Consider the following 8,372-nt stretch of genomic DNA (forward strand, 5'->3'; position numbering starts at 1 on the left):
TCAAAACTATATGAAATTATCCCCAAAAAGCGTATAAAATATCCGCTCATCACTTAAAGAGGTCAAAAGACTTAAAGATGACTTAGCCAAGTTCACTCAAAGTTCTAAAAATCTAAATCAAATCTTGGCTAGTCAAAAACCTCTTTATGATAAAGCTAGCTTGGGGTTCTATAAATCTATTGAGAAACCTTATTTTGAAAACATTGCTTCATCTTCCAATGATACAAGGTTTCAAAACCCGACAAGCTTTAACAAAACAGCAACTCCAAAATTTTGTAGGCTATGTAACCGAAATGGACACTTCCCCATTCAATGCTTTTTCGGTGAGAGGATGATTGGTGATAAAGTTTACAAAGTTATTTTTTATTATAATGGCTTATGATATAAGAGATGGTTTAACGTGAAAGGATCCAAGAAAATTTGGATACCTAAGGTCACTTAAGCTTGTTTTGTATGTGTGCCTAGCATCCAAACGGAAGGAGAATATGTGGTATATGGACAGCGGATGTTCTAGGCATATGACCGGAAAGACAACCTTCTTTATAAAGCTTGATGAATATGATGGAGGATTTGTCACTTTTGGTGATGATGCTAAAGGAAAGATAGTGGTTGTTGGAAAAGTTGGTAAAAGCTTTTCATCTTGTATAAATGGCTGTTAGAAAGTTTGTGTGTTTGGTTGTTTGTGAAAAATCTGGGGATATTTTATTTGAGGCTAAAAGGTGTAATAATGTGTATGGATTGACTCTTGAGGACTTGAAAGAACAAAATATAACATGTTTTACTTCTATTGAATCTGAAAAATGGCTATGGCATAGAAAGTTGGGTCATGCTAGCATGTACCAAATCTCTAAGCTAGTTAAGAAAAATTTGGTTAGAGGAATTCCAAATATCAAATTTGATCAGGATCTTACTTGTGATGCTTGCCAATTGGGAAAACAAGTAAAATCCTCTTTTAAACCAAAAGATGGAATCTCAACCAAAAGATGATCTTTTTGGTCCAACAAGAACCCAAAGTTTAGGAGGTAAACACTATGGTCTTGTGGTGGTAGATGATTACTCTAGATTTGGTTGGGTACTTTTTCTTGCTCATAAAAATGATGCTTTTCATGCTTTCTCAACTCTTTGCAAGAAAATTCAAAATGAAAAAGATTTAAAAATTGCCCATTTGAGAAGTGATCACGGAAGAGAATTTGAAAACCTAGACTTTGAAAAATTCTGTGATGACTTTGGAATCGCTCATAACTTTTCATGCCCTAGAACCCCTCAACAAAATGGGGTGGTTGAGAGAAGGAATAGAAACCTTCAAGAGATGACTAGGGCCATGCTTTGTGAGAATGAGATTCCTAAATTTCTATGGGCTGAAGCTGTAAATACAGCTTGTTACATTTTGAATATGACAATTATTAAAAAATGGTTTGAAGAAAACTCCCTATGAATTATGGAAAGGAACCCCTCCAAATCTTAAGTATTTTCATGTTTTTGGATGCAAATACTTTGTACTTAACAATAAAGAAAATCTTGGCAAATTTGATCTAAATTCCTATGAAGGGATGTTTGTTGGATACTCCACCACTAGCAAGGCCTATAGGATTTATCTCAAAGAACATAGGACCATAGAGGAATTGATACATGTTACTTTTTGTGATTCTAATTTAATTCCCAGTACTGTGATAGATAATGATTCAGATTATGAAGAAGCTGGAACAAGTAAAGAAAATTCCAAATCTGCTCAAAATGAAGAATCTGCCAGCCCAGTTTTGTCTCGTCAGATTGGAGGAGACATTTCCATTTTGTCTCCTGAGCCAGCACGAGAAACTGAAACAGTGAGACCCCCAGAAGCTCATCAAAGCTCAACACCACTCCGGAAGCCCAGAGAATGGAAGTCTATGAGGGGTTATCCTCATGACTTTATCATTGGTGATCCCTCTCAAGGTGTAACAACAAGATCCTCAACCAAAAGGCAATCCGAACCAAGCAATTTTGCCTTCTTGTCACAAATGGAGCCCAATAATGTAAAACAAGCTCTTGAAGATCCTTCATGGGTCAAAGCAATGCAAGAAGAGCTTGCTCAATTCGACAAGAATGAGGTTTGGACACTAGTACCTCATCCGGATGGTAAGAAAGTGACGGGACTAAGTGGGTCTTTAAAAATAAACTTGGTGAGGATGGACAAGTTGTTCGTAACAAGGCTAGATTAGTGGCCCAAGGTTACGATCAAGAAGAGGGTATAGATTTTGATGAGTCTTTTGCTCCAGTAGCTAGAATGGAAGCAATTAGGTTACTTCTTGCCTATGCTGCCCATAAGGGTTTCAAAATATTTCAAATGGATGTAAAATGTGCTTTCCTTAATGGCTTTATTGATAGATAAGTGTTTGTAACACAACCCCCTGGTTTTGAGGATAAAAAATTTTCAAACCATGTTTTCAAACTCTCCAAGGCTCTTTATGGCCTTAGACAAGCTCCAAGAGCTTGGTATGAAAGGCTTAATGCCTTCTTGTTGAAAAATCAATTTTAAAGGGGTACCACCGACACTACTTTATTTATTAAAGCATCTAATGATGATATTCTCCTAGTTCAAGTTTATGTGGATGACATTGTGTTTGGATCGGCCAATAAGTCCTTGTGTGAAGAGTTTAGAAAACTCATGACTAGTGAGTTTCAGATGAGTTTAACGGGAGAGCTAACTTTTTTTCTTGGCCTCCAAATTAAACAAACTCCTAGTGGTACCTTTATTCACCAAGGAAAGTATGCAAAAGAACTTATCAAAAAATTTGGCCTAGAAAGTTCCAAACTAATGGGTACATCAATGCATCCAAACACAAAACTTGAAAAGGATGATGATGGGAAAGATGTGGATGAAACAAGGTATAGAGGAATGATAGGTTCACTAATGTACCTTACCTCTTCTAGACCGGACATTGTTCAAAGTGTGGGTATATGTTCAAGGTTTCAATCTCACCCAAATGAATTCCATCTTTCATCCGTTAAGCGCATTATTAGATACATTAAGGGAACTAGTAAGTATGGCTTGTGGTATCCTAAATCTGATGATTTTTGTGCAGTAAGGTTTTGTGATGCATATTATGCGGGAGATAGAGTGGATAGACGGAGTACATCCGGCAAGCTCACTCAACATGTGGTCAAGCAAAAAGCAAGCCACAGTAGCTCTATCCACAGCTGAAGCTGAATATATTTCTGCATCTGCATGTTGTTCACAATTAATTTAGTTAAAAACACAGTTGGAAGATTACAAATTAAAGATCAATAGTATACCCTTATTTTGTGATAATATGAGTGCTATTAACATCTCAAAAAATCCTATTTTGCACTCAAGAACCAAGCACATTGAAATTAAATATCATTTCATTAGAGAACATGTGCAAAAGGGTACTATTGATATTCAATTTGTAAAATCTGAAGACCAACTTGCTGACATTTTTACCCCTCTATGAAGACAGATTCTGCACCTTGAGAAAAAGTTTGGGGATGATTGATTTAAGTTCTATTGATAACTTGTGAAATTTTGATTCTGCTCAGTTTTGCCTCGTAGAAAAGGAGGAGATAAAAATCAGAATGTGTTGGAAGGGCTGTGATCAAGGAGGAGACTGTGCCAAAATTAATTCTTATGGGCCCCACCAAATTTCCTTGACCCACTCTGACCGTTTTGTTAGTTTCTCTTTGTGTAAATCACAATCTCCTTTTGTTGTCTCATCAAATCTTGTTGGAAGAGGATGTTGTCAAATCAAATCTTTTTCTTCATCTAATCCCTTGATTCTAGGAAACCACTTTTTAGTTTATTTCAAATAAAAGAGAAACTTCCTTGGGTATTAACCGCTCCTTAATGGTCATTAAACTCCCTCCAATTCTCTCTCCACTCCACATTTAATGCGTCCCTAACCTCCCTCCTCCCTCACTCAATTCGGTTTCTATTCAAATCCCCCATCTTCCACTTCTCCATTCTCATTACCATGAAAAAGAAAACTGCCCCTAGAAAAAGTAAAAGGATTCTATTCTCTCAAAAACCGTCCACACCACAAACTCACACTCACATCCATATCCATTCTACATCCTCATCTTCTCCCTCACCACCCTCAAAACAAACCGACACCATGAGACGGAAAGTCATAGCCACGAAAACCTCTCCAAGAAAGAAGAAAGAGAATGTTCCTGTGGAGGAAGAGGAAGAATCACACACCTCACCTATTCCATCACCACCACCATCTCCACCGAAGAAAGCCACACCCGGAAGGAGTGCTCAGAAAATAAAAGGGTTTGCGCTGCACAACACCAAGGAACCAACAAACCTGGAGTTCTTAGATTTTAAGAACAAATTCAGTAAACCACACTCTCACTATGATCTTGCCAGGTTCAACTCCTGTGCTTCATATGAATTCCACAAAGAGGTTCTGGAAAAACGTCATCTCTGTGCCACCTATCTCGTCAATCTTGACTCTCTCACCAACAAAGGGATAAATGTTTCTTCTCTTTTTGAACTTCTTCAATGGACTACATTGCTCCACATCCAGAAATCGGTTTACCTCGGTTTGGTTCGTGAATTCTATGCCAACATGCGACTGATTGATGGCACCATCCATTCTTATGTGAAGAGGATTCACATAGCTCTTGACTCTGGAACTATTGGGACAGCTCTAGGCTACAAAGAGGAGGGGCCGAGAGCATATATGGCCGAGAAATGGGACTCTCAGGTCGAAGTCACCTATAAAATTGTCCTCTAACATATCTGTGAAAACCTATCTGGCTTGGATGGCACAACTCCTACCCACAAAGCCCTCGGTCCTACCGAACTCTCTGCTTCACAGGATCATCACCCACATCCTGACCCCTCAAAGCGGCTCCCATAATAGAGTAACATTCTCTGACTCTCTCATCATTTTTGCTCTTGTTGCATCTACTCCTATATCATTTGGTTACCTTATGATCAGACACATGTGGGAATCAGTTAAAAGCACCAAAAAGGTGAATCTGCCCTATGGGATATTTTTAACAAGTATTTTTGAATATTTTAAAATTGATATCCTAAATGAGGCTGTAGAAAACAAGGTATCTATGATTAAAGGAGGAGGAGCTGTTAAAGGAACCAAAGGAAAGAAATATGTGGCTTCGGATAGTGAATATGAAAGCCGGCCTGAGCCCTCCAAGGCAACCGAATCTATCAAAGAAATTCTCACATAATTTTCAAACATGTCGGAGCTCATGGTACAATCCCATAAGGTGGCACGCAAGCTAGCCTATGAAAATGAAAAGGCTTGGATAAGATGCAAGGACATGGTAAGTCTGATGCTGGAGAGCCTTGAGGAGGAGTTGGGAGTTGCAAGTGTAGAAGGGGCTGAGGAATCTGAACTTCATTTATCTGATGATTAATCTGTTTAGTATTTGATATTGGCATGTTTAGGCTCAATTTGATACTCTATTTTGTCTTTTTGGATACTGTTGGACCTATGACTTGATGTCACACTTTTAATATTTTGGGTATATTGGATATTTTGTTCTCTATGTCATTTTTTTGCAGGTGTCCCTTGATGCCAAAAGGGAGAGAGAAATGGTGCTAGAAAATTGAAATTAACAAAACAGGGATGAAATCTATTTGAGGATTCATGATATCCCTTGTTTCTTGTTAAAATATCTTGTTGTGATGATATGATTGATGTTAATAATGCATTTGTTCTATCTTGGTAAATATGATTGCTGCTGATTGATGTTTGTGATTAGTTGGTTTACCTTGGAAAAATATTTACTGTGTCTATGATGCAGTTACTGTGTTTGTGATGCATTTGATCTATTTATGTTTTCTTGGTAAAATGTTGCTGTTTTGGATTTATTTTTGGCAGTTTCTTTAAGCTGTAAACATGAAGTTTGATAGTTGCTATAGTTTGAGATGATCATGCTTGATTATAAATATTTTCCTTGCCATGATCGATCTGCTCTGATTTGTTAATTGGAAAATAGTTTTAAAATAGCTTGAAAAGCAGCTTCAGGGAACATCAATCTTGTACCAAATATGTTGCATGTGATTGAGCAGAAAATCAAATTATTGATAACAAATGAGTTTTGATTATCATTCAATTCTGCTCATAAATCAAACCATTCAACATCACATAATGAATATGTTGAATAACATTGTTGCCTTAGGCTTGATAAAAATTGTTATAGGTATAAAGATTCCCGTGGTAAAATAGCATATATTAAGGGGGAGCCTTGTGGCAATTAGAAAGGGGGAGAAATTCAAATATTCAAAGGGAGTATTCTATACTTTAATCTTTAATTTCTTTCCATTTCAATTTTAATAATGTTTGTCATCAAGAGGGAGATTGATGAGTTTGAAAAACTCTAAATTAATTTTTATGATGACTAAACATTATTAATATAATTATTTACAAAATTATTAATTTGATCTTAATTCATACTTATTTAATTAATAATGTTGTGATGCAGATTTTATATTGGGCCGAAAATAAAAGAAAAAATGTTGCAAGTCCAAGTGTGAATTTTTATCTAGCATTGGTTAAAAAATAGTCAATGAAGTATGGCTGAATTATTATTCTTGTTATTGGGCCAGAATTGATCTTAATTAGCCCAAATCAACCTTGATGGAAAGACCCATTAACTTGGTCCAAAATTGATAAAAAGAGAGAAGGAGATCCATGCATGCTTCCACGAAAATCAAACTAATCTTTGGATGGATTTCAAATTTTGTTCTATTTCACTTAATGCAGACATTGGAAAATGGAAAGAGAAAGTGAAGAAATGATGTGATAGCCTTAAGTGCTCTACACGCTTCTAGGCTTGGGTCTCGAAACAAATCAATTCATTTCACTCTCTTTCCTAACTTTACTAAAAGCAAATTATTTTTTAATTAATTTGTCAAGATCACTTAAGTGCTTCTCTTTTCTTCTCTCTCATTTTTCTTTCTTCTCTTTTGGTCATTACACAGCAAACCATGGAAGCTAAAGCTAGACACCGAAGAGAAGGAGATGCACGCTATAAGACCATCAAAATGATGGCAAGAAAAAATAAACTAAAAGTATGCTGTGGCTAAGATTCTCATTCACTTGTGAAAAGATTTGGTGAAGAGATCTTGGCTTTTCCATACCAAAAATGGTTGAAGAAGATCTCAGTCAGAGAAGAAGATCCTTGAAGGGATGGCTTGTCTCTGATTCTGCTCAACCACCACAGGAGGTAGCTACAGTGGCTACGTGATGGAAGAGGCAGAGATTGGAGCAGATAAAGCTATCATCATCATGAAGCATCAAGGGCCAGGAGTTCATCTTGGAGAGCAAGGTAAGGATGGAGGACTCGAATTGATGAAGATTGGTGACCAAGGAAGAACTAGAGGTAATTGCATGTTGGGTTTTGCATGAGTTATCTTTTCTCTCTTTCTGGCCAAACCGGTTCTGGTTGAAGAAGAAGAAGATTGGCTTGGTCTGTTTGGTTTCAAATTTGGAGGCTTCTCCCTATAAGTAAGGGTGAACAGTCAGGGTTTGATTCAAGGAGTGAGAGTGCAAAGCACAGGGTTCTCAGAGCTACCTAAGCTAACATAATTTCTTCTCCTTCAATGTTTTCATTTTGTAATTTTTCTGTTTAATTTTGTCTGTCTTGAGTCTCATGGAAAAAGGCAAACAGTGAGGTTTGTAATGAAAAAGCCATAGAGCGAAAAAAGGCAGAGAGTGCAAAATTAAAAGAAAAAGCCATAGATATCCTTAGAGTTCCTTTGTACATCTGTGTTGTGTTTCATGATTCTGTGGGAATCCCCTTGCAAGTTGGGTTAGCACTGTGCAGTGGAAACTTGGCAGTAACCAAGTCAAGTTCAGGATTGGGTTTAGATTCTGGACTTGTCCCGAATAGGAAGGGTAGTTCCTAGGGAGAATTGGTGTTTGTAATCAAAGATGATTATAGTGAAATTCCATCATTGTTGTGATGGAGACTGGATGTAGGCTGCACTGCACTTAGCAGCTGAACCAGAATATATCTGGGTGTAATTTTCTCTCTCTTCTACCCCATTTCTATTTCTGCTGCACAGGAGATAAAACTGAAAAATATCTCGTGCTGATCGACGAGACAAAAAAAAAGTCTCGTGGCTGGGAACGAGACAAAAGAAAAAGTCTCGTGGCTAGTTACGAGACAAAAAGACAAAACGTTTCCAGAAGTTGTTTTAAAAACCAGCAAGTGTTGTCAAGTGAAAAAGGGGCTAAGATTCAACCCCCCATTCTCTTAGCCACTAAAAACCATCATTACTAATTTGACAAAACAAAATGTGTCACCAGATATTTTTATTATAATTAAAATAATTTTTTTAACTTCCAAAATTAACAAACTCCCTCTCTCATTCTTCTTCTTTATCTATCTCTCTCTTT

Source organism: Arachis ipaensis, chromosome B08 (genome assembly GCF_000816755.2).
Source record: "Arachis ipaensis cultivar K30076 chromosome B08, Araip1.1, whole genome shotgun sequence".
In the NCBI taxonomy this organism is placed as follows: domain Eukaryota; kingdom Viridiplantae; phylum Streptophyta; class Magnoliopsida; order Fabales; family Fabaceae; genus Arachis; species Arachis ipaensis.